We start from the raw sequence: 23,608 nt of genomic DNA, 5'->3' as shown, positions 1-23,608 counted from the left end.
AGAGAATGACTCCAAGAGACTTTTTTGTTTGCACTGACATGCTACATTTGCATGCCAAATTTCATAGTCCAAGGTGAAAGTCTGTGTGGACGCTATTTTTTAAATGCTGTAGGGGGCGCTATGGTACATGCTGTGAATGTATTTTAGTCTATAAATGTGATCAGGACAGGACTGTGTTTAATCATGTGAGGTCTGAGGCAGATTGGAGCATGCAGAGGATAGTAAGATACCACTTGATGTTTCATGGCGAACCATCAAAATTCTGGAGGTCGCCATGTCCACACCCTTTGACTCTGGAAGAATCTTTTAATAACTTTTGATCATAACATCGTGTTGTACACCCTGGTAAAATTTGAGGTCTCTAGGAGTTAACCCCGAGGAGGAGTTCGCTCTCAAAAATTAAAAAAATAGAGAAAATTTATCCACATAATTCAAAATGGCGGACTTCCTGTTGAGTTTAGGGGATGGCTCCAAGAGGCTTTTTAGTGCGTCGTGATGTGCTCTATAGGCCTCCCAAATTTTGTGGATGTAGGTGAAACGTGCTGCCGGGGCTGTTTATTAAACATACTGCAGGGGGCGCTATAGCACATGCCCTGCAGAGATGCATACAGTGTTATTCCTTGAGGGGACAGTAATGTGTGTGTACAGGCTATTTATGCAGCACTTTGTATCCATCCACCAGGTGGCGCTATCTGTATGACTATATATTGGTCTATGAAACTCATCAGGACTGGACTCTGATCAAACATGTAAAGTTTGAGGCAGATTGCAGCATGTACAGGGGATTAACACAAGACGTCCTGCTTCATGGCGTAACAAAGTTCCGTTGGCTGCCATGGCTACGCCCTTTGAGTTTTGTGAACAATTTTCACAAATATCCAACCTGAAGGCGTGTTTTATATATTGTCCCAAATTCAGGTGTTTTGGAGTTATTGCCTGTGACAAATGAATTGTTGAAAATGACCGAAACTACCAAAAATCTGACATTTAATTCAATATGGCGGACTTCCTGTTGGGTTTAGACAATGACTCCAAGAGACTTTTTTGTTTGCACTGATGTGCTACATATGCATGCCAAATTTAATAGTCATAGGTGAAAGTCTCTGTGGAGGCTATTTTTTAAATGCTGTAGGGGACGCTATGGTACATGCTGTGAATGTATTTTAGGCTATAAATGTGATCAGGACAGGACTGTATTTAATCATGTGAGGTATGAGGTAGATTGGAGCATGCAGAGGATAGTTAGATAACACTTGATGTTTCATGGCGAACCATCAAATTTCTGGAGGTCGCCATGTCCACACCCTTTGACTCTGGAAGAATCTTTTAATAACTTTTGATCATAACACCGTGTTGTATATCCTGGTAAAATTTGAGGTCTCGAGGAGTTATCCCCTAGGAGGAGATCGCTCTCAAAAATTAAAAAAATAGAGAAAATTTATCCACGTAATTCAAAATGGCGGACTTCCTGTTGAGTTTAGGGGATGGCTCCAAGAGGCTTTTTTGTGTGTCCTGGTGTGCTCTATAGGCCTCCCAAATTTTGTGGATGTTGGTGAAACATGCTGCGGGGGCTGTTTATTAAACATACTGTAGGGGGCGCTATAGCACATGCCCTGTAGAAATGCATACAGTGTTATTCCTTGAGACGACTGTGATGTGTGTGTAAATTTTGGTGAGCTGTTGAACATTCTAAGCCTGTCAAAAAGTACTTTGTTTGTCACAAAAACAACGCGTTGCCACGGCAACAGCATTTCATCAAATATCAAAATCTTCAGACTGTGGCATTGTCAGGGGGTGAAGACTGAGCTGACCAATTTCCAGAAGGATATGAGAAAGTTTGGAGCAATAATGCAAGCAAATGTAATTTCTAAACTACTTGTTACCAATAGGTGGCGCTATGACTTTTTCTAAATTTTTCAGTGTGGATGTCCTCAAACTGGTTCTGGTGTCCAGCACATGAAGTTTGGGGCAGACAGGATCCTTTGCAGCTGAGATATGAACACTTCAATTTTCATGGCGAAACATCAAACTTTGCCGTCCCGCCACAGACACGCCTTTTTATCACACGTCACCATTTTTTCTGTGATTCATCATCAATGTGTTCAGGCTTATGTCGCCACATCTGAGGTGAATCTGGCCAACAGGCTAAGAATAGTCCATGAAAGTGTAAAAAATGTCAAATTCTTGATACCACAAGGTGGCGCTGTGACTGTGAATGAATCTTGCTATATGGATGTCATCGAGGCAGGTCTGTGATCATACATGTAAAGTTTCATTCAGATCGGAGCATGTTCAGGAGAGTTACACAGCATTTCCTGTTTCATGGCGAAGGATCAAATTTTGACAGGCCGCCACGACCACACCCTTTAACTATGGAGGAAGATTTTGATAACTTTTTCCCAGGAAGGCCTGCTGTATGTACTGGCAAAATTTCAGATCGCTCAGACTTTCCCCCTAGGAGGAGTTCATCATAGATTTTGTACAGTTAACGCATGATGGCGCACTTCCTGTTGGGTTTAGAGCATGGCTGTGATTGCCTTTTTTGTGTTTCCTGATGTGCTGCATATGCCTCCCAAATTTTTTAGCTCTCGGCCAAATGCCCTCTGAGTTGGCCTAATACCACTTTTTAAAATTTTGTAGGGGGCGCTATGGAGTCATTTTTGCACACACCTCCACATGCCCTAAAAAATATGAAATTTTTCGCCAGTTCTGATGTGTGTGCAAATTTTCATGACTTTTCGAGCATGTTCAGGCCATGAAAAATGCAGTTCTTTTGGCAGAATAATAATAATAATAATAATAAAAAACCCTAAGGTTTCAATAGGGTCCTTCGGCACCGTTGGTGCCTTGGACAGCCGGTGCACTTGCACCGCCTGTCCTCGGCACCTTGGTGCTCGGACCCTAATTAAAGCTGCGAGCAGCGTTGAACGGGTCCTCGCATCCTTGCTGGTCGGCGACCCCAAGCCTTTCCACCAGGCAATACTACGACTGAGAGTGTATGTAGGCCCATGAATGTCACAAAGGCTGGATTCTTAGCACACAGGTCAAATTTCAGGCAGATTGGAGCATGTACAGGCTATTTATGCAGCACTTTCTGTCCATCCACCAGGTGGCGCTATCTCTGTGTCTGTCTATTGGTCTATGAAACTCATAAGGACCGGTCTCTGATCAAACATGTAAAGTTTCAGGCAAATTGCAGCATTTACAGGGGATTTACATATTATGTCCTGCTTCATGGCGTAACATTGTAGTTCAGTTGGCCGCCATGGCCACGCCCTTTGAGTTTTGTGAACAATTTTCGCAAATACTCAACCTGAAGGCGTGTAGTATATATTGTCCCAATTTCAGGTGTTTTGGAGCTATTGCCTGTGAGAAATGAATTGTTGAAAATGATCAAAAACACCAAAAATCTGACATTTAATTAAAAATGGCCGACATTCTGTTGGGTTTAGAGAATGACTCCAAGAGACTTTTTTGTTTGCACTGACATGCTACATTTGCATGCCAAATTTCATAGTCCTAGGTGAAAGTCTCTGTGGAGGCTATTTTTTAAATGCTGTAGGGGGCGCGATGGTACATGCTGTGAATGTATTTTAGTCTATAAATGTGATCAGGACAGGACTGTGTTTAATCATGTGAGGTCTGAGGTAGATTGGAGCATGCAGAGGATAGTAAGATACCACTTGATGTTTCATGGCGAACCATCAAAATTCTGGAGGTCGCCATGTCCACACCCTTTGACTCCGGAAGAATCTTTTAATAACTTTTGATCATAACATCGTGTTGTATACCCTGGTAAAATTTGAGGTCTCTGGGAGTTAACCCCGAGGAGGAGTTCGCTCTCAAAAATTAAAAAAATAGAGAAAATTTATCCACATAATTCAAAATGGCGGACTTCCTGTTGAGTTTAGGGGATGGCTCCAAGAGGCTTTTTTGTGCATCGTGATGTGCTCTATCGGCCTCCCAAATTTTGTGGATGTCGGTGAAACATGCTGCCGGGGCTGTTTATTAAACATACTGTAGGGGGCGCTATAGCACATGCCCTGCAGAGATGCATACAGTGTTATTCCTTGAGGGGACAGTGATGTGTGTGTAAATTTTAGTGAGCTGTTGAGCATTCTAAGCCTGTCAAAAAGTACTTTGTTTGTCACAAAAACAACGCGTTGGCACGGCAACAGCATTTCATCAAATATCAAAATCTTCACACTGTGGTATTGTCTGGGGGTGAAGAATCAGCTGACCAATTTTCAGAATGATATGACAAAGTTTGGAGCAATGATGTGTGCAAATGTAATTTCTAAACTGCTTGTTACCAAGAGGTGGCGCTATGACTTTTTCTAAATTTTTCAGTGTGGATGTCCTCAAACTGGTTCTGGTGTCCAGCACATGAAGTTTGGGGCAGACACGATTAGGATTTGCTGAGATATAAACATTTTAGTCGTCATGGCGAGACATCTAAATTCGCCGCGCCGCCACAGACACACCTTTTTATGACACGTCACCATTTTCACTGTGAATAATCATCAACATGTTAAGGTTTATTTCACCACATTTGAGGTGAATCTGAGCAAGAGACAAAGAATAATACATCAAAGTGTAAAAAATGACATTTTCTGTTGCCAGCAGGTGGCGCTCTGACTGTGAATGGATTTCATCATATGGATGTGATCAGGGCAGGAATCTGATCATACATATAAAGTTTCAGGCAGATTGGAGCATGTTCAGGGCATTTACACACAACTTGAAATTTCATGGCGAAGGATCAAAATTCCACAGACCGCCACGGACACGCCCTTTGACTTTTGAAAAAGATTTTAATAACTTTTGCTCATTAAGGCCTCCTGTATGTACTGGTCGAATTTGAGGCGAATTGGAGTTTCCCCCTGGGAGGAGTTCGCTCTGGAAAAAAATGAAAAATGGGCAAAATCTGACATTCAACTTAAAATAGCTCACTTCCTGTTGGGTTTGGAATATGGCTGTCACTGACTTTTTTGTTCAGTCTGATGTGCTGCATATGTGTACCAAATTTGGTAGCTGTAGGTGAAACATGATGGCCGTGGGAAAGTGTAGGGGGCGCTATGGAGCCATTTTGCCACACACCTCCACAATTCCTTTAAAATATGAAATTTTTCACCAGTCCTGATGTGTGTACAAATTTTCATGAGTTTTTGAGCATGTTTAGGCCCTCAAAAATGCAATTGTTCTGAGAGACAAATAATAATAATAATTAAAGCTGCGAGCAGCATTGAACGGGTCCTCGCATCCTTGCTGGTCGGCGACCCCAAGCATGTCCACCAGGCAATGCTGCGACAAAGTGTATTTAGGCTCATGGATGTAACGAGGACTGGATTCTGAGCACTCAGGTCAAATTTCAGACAGATTGGAGCATGTACAGACTATTTTTGCAGCACTTTGTGTCCATCCACCAGGTGGCACTATGTCTGTGGTCTATGAAACTCATCAGGACTGGACTCTGATCAAACATGTAAAGTTTGAGGTAGATTACTGCATGTACAGGGGATTTACACAAGACGTCCTGCTTCATGGCGTAACATTAAAGTTCAGTTGGCCGCCATGGCCATGCCCTTTGAGTTTTGTGAACAATTTTCGCAAATATGCAACCTGAAGGCGTTTCTTATATATTTTCCCAAATTCAGGTGTTTTGGAGTTATTGCCAGTGACAAATGAATTGTTGAAAATGACCAAAAACACCAAAAATCTGACATTTAATTCAAAATGGCTGACTTTCTGTTGTGTTTAGAGAATGACTCCAAGAGACTTTTTTGCTTGCACTGATGTGCTACATATGCATGCCAAATTTCATAGTCATAGGTGAAAGTCTGTGTGGAGGCTATTTTTTAAATTCTTTTAGGGGGCGCTATGACACATGCTGTGGATGTATTTTGGCCTGTAAATGTGATCAGGACAGGACTGTGTTTAATCATGTGAGGTCTGAGGTAGATTGGAGCATGCAGAGGATATTTAGGTAGCACTTGATGTTTCATGGCGAACCATCAAAATTCTGGAGGTCGCCATGTCCACACCCTTTGACTCTGCAAGAATCCTTTGATAACTTTTGATCATAACATCGTGTTGTATATCCTGGCAAAATTTCAGCTCTCTAGACCTTAACCCCGAGGAGGAGTTCGCTCTCAAAAATGAAAAAAATACAGAAATTTTATCCACTTAATTCAAAATGGCGGACTTCCTGTTGAGTTTAGGGGATGGCTCCAAGAGGCTTTTTTGTGTGTCCTGGTGTGCTCTATAGGCCTCCCAAATTTTGTGGATGTAGGTGAAACATGCTGCCGGGGCTGTTTATGAAACATACTGCAGGGGGCGCTATAGCACATGCCCTGCAGAGATGCATACAGTGTTATTCCTTGAGACGACTGTGATGTGTGTGTAAATTTTGGTGAGCTGTTGAACATTCTAAGCCTGTCAAAAAGTACTTTGTTTGTCACAAAAACAACGCGTTGCCACGGCAACAGTATTTCATCAAATATCAAAATCTTCACACTGTGGTATTGTCTGGGGGTGAAGAATCAGCTGACCAATTTTCAGAATGATATGACAAAGTTTGGAGCAATGATGTGTGCAAATGTAATTTCTAAACTGCTTGTTACCAAGAGGTGGCGCTATGACTTTTTCTAAATTTTTCAGTGTGGATGTCCTCAAACTGGTTCTGGTGTCCAGCACATGAAGTTTGGGGCAGATAGGATCCTTTGCAGCTGAGATATGAACACTTCAATTTTCATGGCGAAACATCAAACTTTGCCGTCCCGCCACAGACACGCCTTTTCATCACACGTCACCATTTTTTCTGTGCTTCATCATCAATGTGTTCAGGCTTATGTCACAACATCTGAGGTGAATCTGAGCAACAGGCTAAGAATAGTACATGAAAGTGTAAAAAATGTCAAATTCTTGATACCACAAGGTGGCGCTGTGACTGAATGAATCTTGCTGTATGGATGTCATCGAGGCAGGTCTGTGATCATACATGTAAAGTTTCATTCAGATCGGAGCATGTTCAGGAGAGTTAGACAGCATTTCCTGTTTCATGGCGAAGGATCAAATTTCGACAGGCCGCCACGACCACACCCTTTAACTATGGAGGAAGATTTTGATAACTTTTTCTCAGGAAGGTCTGCTGTATGTACTGGCAAAATTTCAGATCGCTCAGACTTTCCCCCTAGGAGGAGTTCATCATAGATTTTGTACAGTTAACGCATGATGGCGCACTTCCTGTTGGGTGTAGAGCATGGCTGTGATTGACTTTTTTGTGTTTCCTGATGTGCTGCATATGCCTCCCAAATTTTTTAGCTCTCGGCCAAATTCCCTCCGAGTTGGCCTAATACCACTTTTTAAAATTTTGTAGGGGGCGCTATGGAGCCATTTTGCCACACACCTCCACAATTCCTTTAACATATGAAATTTTTCACCAGTCCTGATGTGTGTACAAATTTTCATGAGTTTTTGAGCATGTTTAGGCCCTCAAAAATGCAATTGTTCTGAGAGACAAATAATAATAATAATTAAAGCTGCGAGCAGCGTTGGACGGGTCCTCGCATCCTTGCTGGTCGGCGACCCCAGGCATGTCCACCAGGCAATGCTGCGACAAAGTGTATTTAGGCTCATGGATGTAACGAGGACTGGATTCTGAGCACTCAGGTCAAATTTCAGACAGATTGGAGCATGTACAGACTATTTTTGCAGCACTTTGTGTCCATCCACCAGGTGGCACTATGTCTGTGACTGTATAGTGGTCTATGAAACTCATCAGGCCTGGACTCTGATCAAACATGTAAAGCTTGAGGTCGATTACAGCATGTACAGGGGATTTACACAAGACGTCCTGCTTCATGGCGTAACATTAAAGTTCAGTTGGCCGCCATGGCCATGCCCTTTGAGTTTTGTGAACAATTTTCGCAAATATGCAACCTGAAGGCGTTTCTTATATATTTTCCCAAATTCAGGTGTTTTGGAGTTATTGCCAGTGACAAATGAATTGTTGAAAATGACCAAAAACACCAAAAATCTGACATTTAATTCAAAATGGCTGACTTTCTGTTGTGTTTAGAGAATGACTCCAAGAGACTTTTTTGCTTGCACTGATGTGCTACATATGCATGCCAAATTTCATAGTCATAGGTGAAAGTCTGTGTGGAGGCTATTTTTTAAATTCTTTTAGGGGGCGCTATGGTAGATGCTGTGAATGTATTTTGGCCAATAAATGTGATCAGGACAGGACTGTGTTTAATCATGTGAGGTCTGAGGTAGATTGGAGCATGCAGAGGATAGTTAGGTAGCACTTGATGTTTCATGGCGAACCATCAAAATTCTGGAGGTCGCCATGTCCACACCCTTTGACTCTGCAAGAATCCTTTGATAACTTTTGATCATAACATCGTGTTGTATATCCTGGCAAAATTTCAGCTCTCTAGACCTTAACCCCGAGGAGGAGTTCGCTCTCAAAAATGAAAAAAATACAGAAATTTTATCCACTTAATTCAAAATGGCGGACTTCCTGTTGAGTTTAGGGGATGGCTCCAAGAGGCTTTTTTGTGTGTCCTGGTGTGCTCTATAGGCCTCCCAAATTTTGTGGATGCAGGTCAAACATGCTGCCGGGGCTGTTTATTAAACATACTGCAGGGGGCGCTATAGCACATGCCCTGCAGAGATGCAGACAGTGTTATTCCTTGAGACGACTGTGATGTGTGTGTAAATTTTGGTGAGCTGTTGAACATTCTAAGCCTGTCAAAAAGTACTTTGTTTGTCACAAAAACAATGCGTTGCCACGGCAACAGCATTTCATCAAATATCAAAATCTTCACACTGTGGTATTGTCTGGGGGTGAAGAATCAGCTGACCAATTTTCAGAATGATATGACAAAGTTTGGAGCAATGGTGTGTGCAAATGTAATTTCTAAACTGCTTGTTACCAAGAGGTGGCGCTATGACTTTTTCTAAATTTTTCAGTGTGGATGTCCTCAAACTGGTTCTGGTGTCCAGCACATGAAGTTTGGGGCAGATAGGATCCTTTGCAGCTGAGATATGAACACGTCAATTTTCATGGCGAAACATCAAACTTTGCCGTCCCGCCACAGACACGCCTTTTCATCACACGTCACCATTTTTTCTGTGCTTCATCATCAATGTGTTCAGGCTTATTTCACAACATCTGAGGTGAATCTGAGCAACAGGCTAAGAATAGCACATGAAAGTCTAAAAAATGTCAAATTCTTGATACCACAAGGTGGCGCTGTGACTGTGAATGAATCTTGCTGTATGGATGTCATCGAGGCAGGTCTGTGATCATACATGTAAAGTTTGATTCAGATCGGAGCATGTTCAGGAGAGTTAGACAGCATTTCCTGTTTCATGGCGAAGGATCAAATTTCGACAGGCCGCCACGACCACACCCTTTAACTATGGAGGAAGATTTTGATAACTTTTTCTCAGGAAGGTCTGCTGTATGTACTGGCAAAATTTCAGATCGCTCAGACTTTTCCCCTAGGAGGAGTTCATCATAGATTTTGTACAGTTAACGCATGATGGCGCACTTCCTGTTGGGTGTAGAGCATGGCTGTGATTGACTTTTTTGTGTTTCCTGATGTGCTGCATATGCCTCCCAAATTTTGTTGCTCTCGACCAAACTCCCTCTGAGTTGGCCTAATACCACTTTTTAAAATTTTGTAGGGGGCGCTATGGAGCCATTTTTGCACACACCTCCACATGCCCTACAAAATATGAAATTTTTCGCCAGTTCTGATGTGTGTGCAAATTTTCATGACTTTTTGAGCATGTTTAGGCCCTCAAAAATGCAGTTGTTCTGAGAGACAAATAATAATAATAATAATAATAATAATAATAATAATAAACCGTAGGGTTCCAATAGGGTCCTACGGCACCGTTGGTGCCTTGGACAGCCGGTGCCCTTGCACCGCCTGTCCTCGGCACCTCGGTGCTCGGACCCTAATTAAAGCTGCGAGCAGCATTGAACGGGTCCTCGCATCCTTGCTGGTCGGCGACCCCAAGCATGTCCACCAGGCAATGCTGCGACAAAGTGTATTTAGGCTCATGGATGTAACGAGGACTGGATTCTGAGCACTCAGGTCAAATTTCAGACAGATTGGAGCATGTACAGACTATTTTTGCAGCACTTTGTGTCCATCCACCAGGTGGCACTATGTCTGTGGTCTATGAAACTCATCAGGACTGGACTCTGATCAAACATGTAAAGTTTGAGGTAGATTACTGCATGTACAGGGGATTTACACAAGACGTCCTGCTTCATGGCGTAACATTAAAGTTCAGTTGGCCGCCATGGCCATGCCCTTTGAGTTTTGTGAACAATTTTCGCAAATATGCAACCTGAAGGCGTTTCTTATATATTTTCCCAAATTCAGGTGTTTTGGAGTTATTGCCAGTGACAAATGAATTGTTGAAAATGACCAAAAACACCAAAAATCTGACATTTAATTCAAAATGGCTGACTTTCTGTTGTGTTTAGAGAATGACTCCAAGAGACTTTTTTGCTTGCACTGATGTGCTACATATGCATGCCAAATTTCATAGTCATAGGTGAAAGTCTGTGTGGAGGCTATTTTTTAAATTCTTTTAGGGGGCGCTATGACACATGCTGTGGATGTATTTTGGCCTGTAAATGTGATCAGGACAGGACTGTGTTTAATCATGTGAGGTCTGAGGTAGATTGGAGCATGCAGAGGATATTTAGGTAGCACTTGATGTTTCATGGCGAACCATCAAAATTCTGGAGGTCGCCATGTCCACACCCTTTGACTCTGCAAGAATCCTTTGATAACTTTTGATCATAACATCGTGTTGTATATCCTGGCAAAATTTCAGCTCTCTAGACCTTAACCCCGAGGAGGAGTTCGCTCTCAAAAATGAAAAAAATACAGAAATTTTATCCACTTAATTCAAAATGGCGGACTTCCTGTTGAGTTTAGGGGATGGCTCCAAGAGGCTTTTTTGTGTGTCCTGGTGTGCTCTATAGGCCTCCCAAATTTTGTGGATGTAGGTGAAACATGCTGCCGGGGCTGTTTATGAAACATACTGCAGGGGGCGCTATAGCACATGCCCTGCAGAGATGCATACAGTGTTATTCCTTGAGACGACTGTGATGTGTGTGTAAATTTTGGTGAGCTGTTGAACATTCTAAGCCTGTCAAAAAGTACTTTGTTTGTCACAAAAACAACGCGTTGCCACGGCAACAGTATTTCATCAAATATCAAAATCTTCACACTGTGGTATTGTCTGGGGGTGAAGAATCAGCTGACCAATTTTCAGAATGATATGACAAAGTTTGGAGCAATGATGTGTGCAAATGTAATTTCTAAACTGCTTGTTACCAAGAGGTGGCGCTATGACTTTTTCTAAATTTTTCAGTGTGGATGTCCTCAAACTGGTTCTGGTGTCCAGCACATGAAGTTTGGGGCAGATAGGATCCTTTGCAGCTGAGATATGAACACTTCAATTTTCATGGCGAAACATCAAACTTTGCCGTCCCGCCACAGACACGCCTTTTCATCACACGTCACCATTTTTTCTGTGCTTCATCATCAATGTGTTCAGGCTTATGTCACAACATCTGAGGTGAATCTGAGCAACAGGCTAAGAATAGTACATGAAAGTGTAAAAAATGTCAAATTCTTGATACCACAAGGTGGCGCTGTGACTGAATGAATCTTGCTGTATGGATGTCATCGAGGCAGGTCTGTGATCATACATGTAAAGTTTCATTCAGATCGGAGCATGTTCAGGAGAGTTAGACAGCATTTCCTGTTTCATGGCGAAGGATCAAATTTCGACAGGCCGCCACGACCACACCCTTTAACTATGGAGGAAGATTTTGATAACTTTTTCTCAGGAAGGTCTGCTGTATGTACTGGCAAAATTTCAGATCGCTCAGACTTTCCCCTAGGAGGAGTTCATCATAGATTTTGTACAGTTAACGCATGATGGCGCACTTCCTGTTGGGTGTAGAGCATGGCTGTGATTGACTTTTTTGTGTTTCCTGATGTGCTGCATATGCCTCCCAAATTTTTTAGCTCTCGGCCAAATTCCCTCCGAGTTGGCCTAATACCACTTTTTAAAATTTTGTAGGGGGCGCTATGGAGCCATTTTGTCATACACTACCACAATTCCTTTAGAATATAAAATTTTTCACCAGTTCTGATGTGTGTGCAAATTTTCATGAGTTTTTGAGCATGTTTAGGCCCTCAAAAATGCAGTTGTTCTGAGAGACAAATAATAATAATAATAATAATAAACCGTAGGGTTCAATAGGGTCCTACGGCACCGTTGGTGCCTTGGACAGCCGGTGCCCTTGCACCGCCTGTCCTCGGCACCTCGGTGCTCGGACCCTAATTAAAGCTGCGAGCAGCGTTGAACGGGTCCTCGCATACTTGCTGGTCGGCGACCCAAGCATCTCCACCAGGCAATGCTACGACTGAGAGTGTATTTAGGCCCATGAATGTCACAAGGCTGGATTCTGAGCACACAGGTCAAATTTCAGGCAGATTTGAGCATGTACAGGCTATTTATGCAGCACTTTGTGTCCATCCACCAGGTGGCGCTATCTCTGTGACTGTATGTTGGTCTATGAAACTCATCAGGACTGGACTCTGATCAAACATGTAAAGTTTGAGGCGGATTGCAGCGTGTACAGGGGATTTACACAAGACGTCCTGCTTCATGGCGTAACATTAAACTTCAGCTGCCCGCCATGGCCACGCCCTTTGAGTTTTATGAACAATTTTCGCAAATATGCAACCTGAAGACGTGTCTTATATATTTTCCCAAATTCAGATGTTTTGGAGTTATTGCCTGTGAGAAATGAATTTTTGAAAATGACCAAAAACACCAAAAATCTGACATTTAATTAAAAATGGCCGACTTTCTGTTGGGTTTAGAGAATGACTCCAAGAGACTTTTTTGTTTGCACTGACATGCTACATTTGCATGCCAAATTTCATAGTCCTAGCTGAAAGTCTGTGTGGAGGCTATTTTTAAATGCTTTAGGGGGCGCTATGGTACATGCTGTGAATGTATTTTAGCCTATAAATGTGATCAGGACAGGACTGTGTTTAATCATGTGAGGTCTGAGGTAGATTGGAGCATGCAGAGGATAGTTAGATAGCACTTGATGTTTCATGGCGAACCATCAAAATTCTGGAGGTCGCCATGTCCACACCCTTTGACTCTGGAAGAATCTTTTAATAACTTTTGATCATAACATCGTGTTGTATACCCTGGTAAAATTTGAGGTCTCTAGGAGTTAACCCTAGGAGGAGTTCGCTCTCAAAAATTAAAAAAATAGAGAAAATTTATCCACATAATTCAAAATGGCGGACTTCCTGTTGAGTTTAGGGGATGGCTCCAAGAGGCTTTTTTGTGCATCGTGATGTGCTCTATAGGCCTCCCAAATTTTGTGGATGTAGGTGAAACATGCTGCCGGGGCTGTTTATTAAACATACTGTAGGGGGCGCTATAGCACATGCCCTGCAGAGATGCATACAGTGTTATTCCTTGAGGGACAGTGATGTGTGTGTAAATTTTGGTGAGCTGTTGAGCATTCTAAGCCTGTCAAAAAGTACTTTGTTTGTCACAAAAACAACGCGTTGGCACGGCAACAGCATTTCATCAAATATCAAAATCTTCACACTGTGGTATTGTCTGGGGGTGAAGAATCAGCTGACCAATTTTCAGAATGATATGAAAAAGTTTGGAGCAATGGTGTGTGCAAATGTAATTTCTAAACTTCTTGTTACCAATAGGTGGCGCTATGACTTTTTCCAAAATTTTCACCGTGGATGACCTCACACTGGGAATGGTGTCCAGCACATGAAGTTTGGGGCAGATACGATTAGGATTTGCTGAGATATAAACATTTTAGTCGTCATGGCGAGACATCTAAATTCGCCGCGCCGCCACAGACACACCTTTTTATGACACGTCACCATTTTCACTGTGAATAATCATCAACATGTTAAGGTTTATTTCACCACATTTGAGGTGAATCTGAGCAAGAGACAAAGAATAATACATCAAAGTGTAAAAAATGACATTTTCTGTTGCCAGCAGGTGGCGCTCTGACTGTGAATGGATTTCATCATATGGATGTGATCAGGGCAGGAATCTGATCATACATATAAAGTTTCAGGCAGATTGGAGCATGTTCAGGGCATTTACACACAACTTGAAATTTCATGGCGAAGGATCAAAATTCCACAGACCGCCACGGACACGCCCTTTGACTTTTGAAAAAGATTTTGATAACTTTTGCTCATTAAGGCCTCCTGTATGTACTGGTTGAATTTGAGGCGAATTGGAGTTTCCCCCTGGGAGGAGTTCGCTCTGGAAAAAAATGAAAAATGGGCAAAATCTCACATTCAACTTAAAATAGCTCACTTCCTGTTGGGTTTGGAATATGGCTGTCACTGACTTTTTTGTTCAGTCTGATGTGCTGCATATGTGTACCAAATTTGGTAGCTGTAGGTGAAACATGATGGGCGTGGGAAAGTGTAGGGGGCGCTATGGAGCCATTTTGCCACACACCTCTACAATTCCTTTAAAATATGAAATTTTTCACCAGTCCTGATGTGTGTACAAATTTTCATGAGTTTTTGAGCATGTTTAGGCCCTCAAAAATGCAATTGTTCTGAGAGACAAATAATAATAATAATAATTAAAGCTGCGAGCAGCGTTGAACGGGTCCTCGCATCCTTGCTGGTCGGCGACCCCAAGCCTTTCCACCAGGCAATACTACGACTGAGAGTGTATGTAGGCCCATGAATGTCACAAAGGCTGGATTCTTAGCACACAGGTCAAATTTCAGGCAGATTGGAGCATGTACAGGCTATTTATGCAGCACTTTCTGTCCATCCACCAGGTGGCGCTATCTCTGTGTCTGTATAGTGGTCTATGAAACTCATCAGGACTGGACTCTGATCAAACATGTAAAGTTTGAGGTAGATTACAGCATGTACAGGGGATTTACACAAGACGTCCTGCTTCATGGCGTAACATTAAAGTTCAGTTGGCCGCCATGGCCATGCCCTTTGAGTTTTGTGAACAATTTTCGCAAATATGCAACCTGAAGGCGTTTCTTATATATTTTCCCAAATTCAGGTGTTTTGGAGTTATTGCCAGTGACAAATGAATTGTTGAAAATGACCAAAAACACCAAAAATCTGACATTTAATTCAGAATGGCTGACTTTCTGTTGTGTTTAGAGAATGACTCCAAGAGACTTTTTTGCTTGCACTGATGTGCTACATATGCATGCCAAATTTCATAGTCATAGGTGAAAGTCTGTGTGGAGGCTATTTTTTAAATTCTTTTAGGGGGCGCTATGGTAGATGCTGTGGATGTATTTTAGCCAATAAATGTGATCAGGACAGGACTGTGTTTAATCATGTGAGGTCTGAGGTAGATTGGAGCATGCAGAGGATAGTTAGGTAGCACTCGATGTTTCATGGCGAACCATCAAAATTCTGGAGGTCGCCATGTCCACACCCTTTGACTCTGCAAGAATCCTTTGATAACTTTTGATCATAACATCGTGTTGTATATCCTGGCAAAATTTCAGCTCTCTAGACCTTAACCCCGAGGAGGAGTTCGCTCTCAAAAATGAAAAAAATACAGAAAATTTGTCCACTTAATTCAAAATGACGGACTTCCTGTTGGGTTTAGGGGATGGCTCCAAGAGGCTTTTTTGTGCGTTCTGATGTGCTCTATGTGTCTCCCAAATTTTGAGGATGTAGGTGAAACGTGCTGCCGGGGCTGTTTATTAAACATACTGTAGGGGGCGCAATAGCACATGCCCTGTGGAGATGTATACATTCTTATTCCTGGAGACGACAGTGATGTGTGTGTAAATTTTGGTGAGCTGTTGAGCATTCTAAGCCTGTCAAAAACTACTTTGTTTGTCACAACAACAACACGTTGCCACGGCAACAGCATTTTATCAAATGCTAAAATCTTCACACTTTGGCATTGTCAGGGTGTGATGAATCAGCTGACCAATTTTCAGAAGGATATGAAAAAGTTTGGAGCAATGGTGTGTGCAAATGTAATTTCTAAACTTCTTGTTATCAATAGGTGGCGCTACAACTTTTCCTAAAATTTTGAGTGTGGATGTCCTCAGAGTGGGCCTGGTGTCCAGCACATGAAGTTTGGGGCAGATACGATTAGGATTTGCTGAGATATAAACATTTTAGTCGTCATGGCGAGACATCAAAATTCGCCGCGCCGCCACAGACACACCTTTTGATGACACGTCACCATTTTCACTGTGAATCATCATCAACATGTTAAGGTTTATGTCACCACATTTGAGGTGAATCTGAGCAAGAGGCAAAGAATAATACATCAAAGTGTAAAAAATGACATTTTCTTTTGCCAGCAGGTGGCGCTCTGACTGTGAATGGATTTCATCATATGGATGTGATCAGGGCAGGAATCTGATCATGCATATAAAGTTTCAGGCAGATTGGAGCATGTTCAGGGCATTTACACAGCACTTGAAATTTCATGGCGAAGGATCAAAATTCCACAGACCGCCACGGACACGCCCTTTGACTTTTGAAAAAGATTTTAATAACTTTTGCTCATTAAGGCCTCCTGTATGTACTGGTTGAATTTGAGGCGAATTGGAGTTTCCCCCTGGGAGGAGTTCGCTCTGGAAAAAAATGAAAAATGGGCAAAATCTGACATTCAACGTAAAACAGCTCACTTCCTGTTGGGTTTGGAATATGGCTGTCACTGACTTTTTTGTTCAGTCTGATGTGCTTCATATGTGTACCAAATTTGGTAGCTGCAGGTGAAACATGCTGGGCGTGGGAAAGTGTAGGGGGCGCTATGGAGCCATTTTGCCACACACCTCCACAATCCCTTTAAAATATGAAATTTTTCACCAGTCCTGATGTGTGTGCGAATTTTCATGACTTTTTGAGCATGTTTAGGCCCTCAAAAATGCAATTGTTCTGAGAGACAAATAATAATTAAAGCTGCGAGCAGCGTTGAACGGGTCCTCGCATCCTTGCTGGTCGGCGACCACAAGCATCTCCACCAGGCAATGCTGCGACTGAGCGTGTATTTAGGCCCATGAATACTACAAGGGCTTGATTCTGAGCACACAGGTCAAATTTCAGGCAGATTGGAGCATGTACAGACTATTTTTGCAGCACTTTGTGTCCATCCACCAGGTGGCACTATGTCTGTGACTGTATAGTGGTCTATGAAACTCATCAGGACTGGACTGTGATCAAACTTGTAAAGTTTGAGGTAGATTGCAGCGTGTACAGGGGATTTACACCAGATGTCCTGCTTCATGGCGTAACATTAAAGTTCAGTTGGTCGCCATGGCCACGCCCGTTGAGTTTTGTGAACAATTTTCGCAAATATGCAACCTGAAGGCGTGTTTTATATATTGTCCCAATTTCAGGTGTTTTGGAGCTATTGCCTGTGAGAAATCAATTGTTGAAAATGATCAAAAACACCAAAAATCTGACATTTAATTCAAAATAGCGGACTTTCTGTTGGGTTTAGAAAATGACTCCAAGAGACTTTTTTGTTTGCACTGACGTGCTACATTTGCATGTCAAATTTCATAGTCATAGGTGAAAGTCTCTGTGGAGGCTATTCTTAAAAATGCTGTAGGGGGCGCTATGGAACATGCTGTGAATGTATTTTGGCCTATAAATGTGATCAGGACAGGACTGTGTTTAATCATGTGAGGTCTGAGGTAGATTGGAGCATGCAGAGGATAGTTCGGTAGGACTTGATGTTTCATGGCGAACCATCAAAATTCTGGATGTCGCCATGTCCACACCCTTTGACTCTGGAAGAATCTTTTAATAACTTTTGATCATAACATCGTGTTGTATATCCTGGCAAAATTTCAGCTCTCTAGACCTTAACCCCGAGGAGGAGTTCGCTCTCAAAAATTAAAAAAATACAGAAATTTTATCCACTTAATTCAAAATGGCGGACTTCCTGTTGAGTTTAGGGGATGGCTCCAAGAGGCTTTTTTGTGTGTCCTGGTGTGCTCTATAGGCCTCCCAAATTTTGTGGATGTCGGTGAAACATGCTGCGGGGGCTGTTTCTTAAACATACTGCAGGGGGCGCTATAGCACATGCCCTGCAGAGATGCATACAGTGTTATTCCTTGAGACGACTGTGATGTGTGTGTAAATTTTGGTGAGCTGTTGAACATTCTAAGCCTGTCAAAAAGTACGTTGTTTGTCACAAAAACAACGCGTTGCCACGGCAACAGCATTTCATCAAATATCAAAATCTTCACACTGTGGTATTGTCTGGGGGTGAAGAATTAGCTGACCAATTTTCAGAATGATATGACAAAGTTTGGAGCAATGATGTGTGCAAATGTAATTTCTAAACTGCTTGTTACCAAGAGGTGGCGCTATGACTTTTTCTAAATTTTTCAGTGTGGATGTCCTCAAACTGGTTCTGGTGTCCAGCACATGAAGTTTGGGGCAGATAGGATCCTTTGCAGCTGAGATATGAACACTTCAATTTTCATGGCGAAACATCAAACTTTGCCGTCCCGCCACAGACACGCCTTTTCATCACACGTCACCATTTTTTCTGTGCTTCATCATCAATGTGTTCAGGCTTATGTCACAACATCTGAGGTGAATCTGAGCAACAGGCTAAGAATAGTACATGAAAGTCTAAAAAATGTCAAATTCTTGATACCACAAAGTGGCGCTGTGACTGTGAATGAATCTTGCTGTATGGATGTCATCGAGGCAGGTCTGTGATCATACATGTAAAGTTTCATTCAGATCGGAGCATGTTCAGGAGAGTTAGACAGCATTTCCTGTTTCATGGCGAAGGATCAAATTTCGACAGGCCGCCACGACCACACCCTTTAACTATGGAGGAAGATTTTGATAACTTTTTCTCAGGAAGGTCTGCTGTATGTACTGGCAAAATTTCAGATCGCTCAGACTTTTCCCCTAGGAGGAGTTCATCATAGATTTTGTACAGTTAACGCATGATGGCGCACTTCCTGTTGGGTGTAGAGCATGGCTGTGATTGACTTTTTTGTGTTTCCTGATGTGCTGCATATGCCTCCCAAATTTTTTAGCTCTCGGCCAAATTCCCTCCGAGTTGGCCTAATACCACTTTTTAAAATTTTGTAGGGGGCGCTATGGAGCCATTTTGCCACACACCTCCACATGCCCTAAAAAATATGAAATTTTTCGCCAGTTCTGATGTGTGTGCAAATTTTCATGACTTTTCGAGCATGTTCAGGACCTGAAAAATGCAGTTGTTTTGGCAGAATAATAATAATAATAAAAAACCCTAAGGTTCCAATAGGGTCCTTCGGCACCGTTGGTGCTCGGACCCTAATAATAATAAACCGTAGGGTTTCAATAGGGTCCTACGGCACCGTTGGTGCCTTGGACAGCCGGTGCCCTTGCACCGCCTGTCCTCGGCACCTCGGTGCTCGGACCCTAATAATTAAAGCTGTGAGCAGCGTTGAACGGGTCCTCGCATACTTGCTGGTCGGCGACCCCAAGCATCTCCACCAGGCAATGCTACGACTGAGAGTGTATTTAGGCCCATGAATGTCACAAAGGCTGGATTCTGAGCACACAGGTCAAATTTCAGGCAGATTGGAGCATGTATAGGTTATTTATGCAGCACTTTGTGTCCATCCACCAGGTGGCGCTATCTCTGTGACTGTATGTTGGTCTATGAAACTCATCAGGACTGGACTCTGATCAAACATGTAAAGTTTGAGGCGGATTGCAGCGTGTACAGGGGATTTACACAAGACATCCTGCTTCATGTCGTAACATTAAAGTTCAGTTGGCCGCCATGGCCACGCCCTTTGAGTTTTGTGAACAATTTTCGCAAATATGCAACCTGAAGGCGTTTCTTATATATTTTCCCAAATTCAGGTGTTTTGGAGTTATTGCTAGTGACAAATGAATTGTTGAAAATGACCAAAAACACCAAAAATCTGACATTTAATTCAAAATGGCTGACTTTCTGTTGTGTTAAGAGAATGACTCCAAGAGACTTTTTTGCTTGCACTGATGTGCTACATATGCATGCCAAATTTCATAGTTTATAGTTGGGGCTGACTGGGTGACCCACAGAGGTTCGGCTTGTGTCTTCATTGTACAGCTGACTCCTTCTTGGACGTCCCTTCGTTCTGCCCCTAGTCATGCTGCTATAGGCCTAGGCTGCTGGGGGACTTTTCTTGACGCACTGAGCCCTTCTCTATCTACCTTTACATTTAATATGTATACCGTTATTGCAGTACATTCACTCTGTTTCCCCCTGTGCTATTTCTCCGAGTGTCCCTGGTCCCAGAGCTGGATGCTTCAGATCTGCGGTCGATGTTCCACCAGCTGGTCCAGTCTCCACCATGTCCACTGTGGGATGCTGCTACTGACCTTCCACCAGCCCTCTGCTTCCAATTCCCTTTTTCCACGAGTCAACTCTGCATCGCCTTCAATATACTGTTATGCTAACTTACATACTGTTTGAATTTTACTGCTAGCTATATAAGGAGTATGTTTAATGTCAGAGCCGTACATCATAAGAGTAAACTATGAGTCAGTTTTCAATGTTAGCTTATACTTTGTCTGTGTCACATATCCTGTCATGCATGTATTCAAATGTGTGTTGTGTTTTCCTTGCTTTCTCACCCCTCCCTCTTCTCCCATCCCTCCCCCTTGCCCTCTTCTGTCCTTCTCAACCCGCCCGGCCAGCAGGCAGATGGGTCCCCCTATTTAGAGCCGGGTTCTGCTCGAGGTTTCTTCCCTGTTAAAAGGGTGTTTTTCCTTGCCACTGTCGCCTTTGGGCTTGCTCTGGGGGTCAGGCATATGGGTTCTGTAAAGCGTCTTGAGACGATTTGACTGTAATTGACGCTATATAAATAAAATTGAATTGAAAATTGAATTGAATAGGTGAAAGTCTGTGTGGAGGCCATTTTTTAAATTCTTTTAGGGGGCGCTATGGTACATGCTGTGAATGTATTTTGGCCTATAAATGTGATCAGGACAGGACTGTGTTTAATCATGTGAGGTCTGAGGTAGATTGGCGCATGCAGAGGATAGTCAGGTAGCACTTGATGTTTCATGGCGAACCATCAAAATTCTGGAGGTCGCCATGTCCACACCCTTTGACTCTGCAAGAATCCTTTGATAACTTTTGATCATAACATCGTGTTGTATATCCTGGCAAAATTTCAGCTCTCTAGACCTTAACCCCGAGGAGGAGTTCGCTCTCAAAAATGAAAAAAATACAGAAATTTTATCCACTTAATTCAAAATGGCGGACTTCCTGTTGAGTTTAGGGGGTGGCTCCAAGAGGCTTTTTGTGTGTCCTGGTGTGCTCTATAGGCCTCCCAAATTGTGTGGATGTAGGTGAAACATGCTGCGGGGGCTGTTTATTAAACATACTGCAGGGGGCGCTATAGCACATGCCCTATGGAGATGCATACAGTGTTATTCCTTGAGACAACTGTGATGTGTGTGTAAATTTTGGTGAGCTGTTGAACATTCTAAGCCTGTCAAAAAGTACTTTGTTTGTCACAAAAACAACGCGTTGCCACGGCAACAGCATTTCATCAAATATCAAAATCTTCACACTGTGGTATTGTCTGGGGGTGAAGAATCAGCTGACCAATTTTCAGAATGATATGACAAAGTTTGGAGCAATGATGTGTGCAAATGTAATTTCTAAACTGCTTGTTACCAAGAGGTGGCGCTATGACTTTTCTAAATTTTTCAGTGTGGATGTCCTCAAACTGGTTCTGGTGTCCAGCACATGAAGTTTGGGGCAGATAGGATCCTTTGCAGCTGAGATATGAACACTTCAATTTTCATGGCGAAACATCAAACTTTGCCGTCCCGCCACAGACACGCCTTTTCATCACACGTCACCATTTTTTCTGTGCTTCATCATCAATGTGTTCAGGCTTATGTCACAACATCTGAGGTGAATCTGAGCACCAGGCTAAGAATAGTACATGAAAGTCTAAAAAATGTCAAATTCTTGATACCACAAGGTGGCGCTGTGACTGTGAATGAATCTTGCTGTATGGATGTCATCGAGGCAGGTCTGTGATCATACATGTAAAGTTTCATTCAGATCGGAGCATGTTCAGGAGAGTTAGACAGCATTTCCTGTTTCATGGCGAAGGATCAAATTTCGACAGGCCGCCACGACCACACCCTTTAACTATGGAGGAAGATTTTGATAACTTTTTCTCATGAAGGTCTGCTGTATGTACTGGCAAAATTTCAGATCGCTCAGACTTTTCCCCTAGGAGGAGTTCATCATAGATTTTGTACAGTTAACGCATGATGGCGCACTTCCTGTTGGGTGTAGAGCATGGCTGTGATTGACTTTTTTGTGTTTCCTGATGTGCTGCATATGCCTCCCAAATTTTGTTGCTCTCGACCAAACTCCCTCTGAGTTGGCCTAATACCACTTTTTAAAATTTTGTAGGGGGCGCTATGGAGCCATTTTTGCACACACCTCCACATGCCCTACAAAATATGAAATTTTTCGCCAGTTCTGATGTGTGTGCAAATTTTCATGACTTTTTGAGCATGTTTAGGCCCTCAAAAATGCAGTTGTTCTGAGAGACAAATAATAATAATAATAATAATAATAATAATAATTAAAGCTGCAAGCAGCGTTGAACGGGTCCTCGCATCCTTGCTGGTCGGCAACCTCAAGCATCTCCACCAGGCAATGCTATGACTGAGAGTGTATTTAGGCCCATGAATGTCACAAAGGCTTGATTCTGAGCACACAGGTCAAATTTCAGGCAGATTGGAGCATGTACAGGCTATTAATTCAGCACTTTGTATCCATCCACCAGGTGGCGCTATCTGTATGACTATATATTGGTCTATGAAACTCATCAGGACTGGACTCTGATCAAACATGTAAAGTTTGAGGCAGATTGCAGCATGTACAGGGATTAACACAAGACGTCCTGCTTCATGGCGTAACATTAAACTTCAGCTGCCCGCCATGGCCACGCCCTTTGAGTTTTATGAACAATTTTCGCAAATATGCAACCTGAAGACGTGTCTTATATATTTCCCAAATTCAGATGTTTTGGAGTTATTGCCTGTGAGAAATGAATTTTTGAAAATGACCAAAACACCAAAAATCTGACATTTAATTAAAAATGGCCGACTTTCTGTTGGGTTTAGAGAATGACTCCAAGAGACTTTTTTGTTTGCACTGACATGCTACATTTGCATGCCAAATTTCATAGTCCTAGCTGAAAGTCTCTGGAGGCTATTTTTTAAATGCTGTAGGGGGCGCGATGGTACATGCTGTGAATGTATTTTAGTTTATAAATGTGATCAGGACAGGACTGTGTTTAATCATGTGAGGTCTGAGGTAGATTGGAGCATGCAGAGGATAGTTCGATAGCACTTGATGTTTCATGGCGAACCATCAAATTCTGGAGGTCGCCATGTCCACACCCTTTGACTCTGGAAGAATCTTTTAATAACTTTTGATCATAACATCGTGTTGTATACCCTGGTAAAATTTGAGGTCTCTGGGAGTT

The 23,608-nt window shown here is 42.5% G+C and overlaps 1 protein-coding gene and 1 long non-coding RNA gene across 2 annotated transcripts in view; both read left to right on the top strand.

The window, feature by feature from the left end:
- Positions 1 to 23,608, top strand: part of smfn (small fragment nuclease) — a 95,265-nt gene that overhangs the window by 15,255 nt on the left and 56,402 nt on the right. The gene's annotated exons all lie outside the window — the stretch shown is intronic.
- LOC127530572 (uncharacterized) lies at positions 873 to 22,998 on the top strand. Its single transcript, XR_007937147.1, has 3 exons — positions 873 to 9,307; positions 11,739 to 11,897; positions 22,292 to 22,998. It is a non-coding gene; the product is annotated as an uncharacterized LOC127530572 (long non-coding RNA).

This window comes from Acanthochromis polyacanthus, chromosome 17 (genome assembly GCF_021347895.1).
Source record: "Acanthochromis polyacanthus isolate Apoly-LR-REF ecotype Palm Island chromosome 17, KAUST_Apoly_ChrSc, whole genome shotgun sequence".
Taxonomy (NCBI): Eukaryota; Metazoa; Chordata; class Actinopteri; family Pomacentridae; genus Acanthochromis; species Acanthochromis polyacanthus.
Note: the sequence above shows the minus strand (reverse complement) of the source record. Positions and strands in the feature narration are given on the sequence as shown.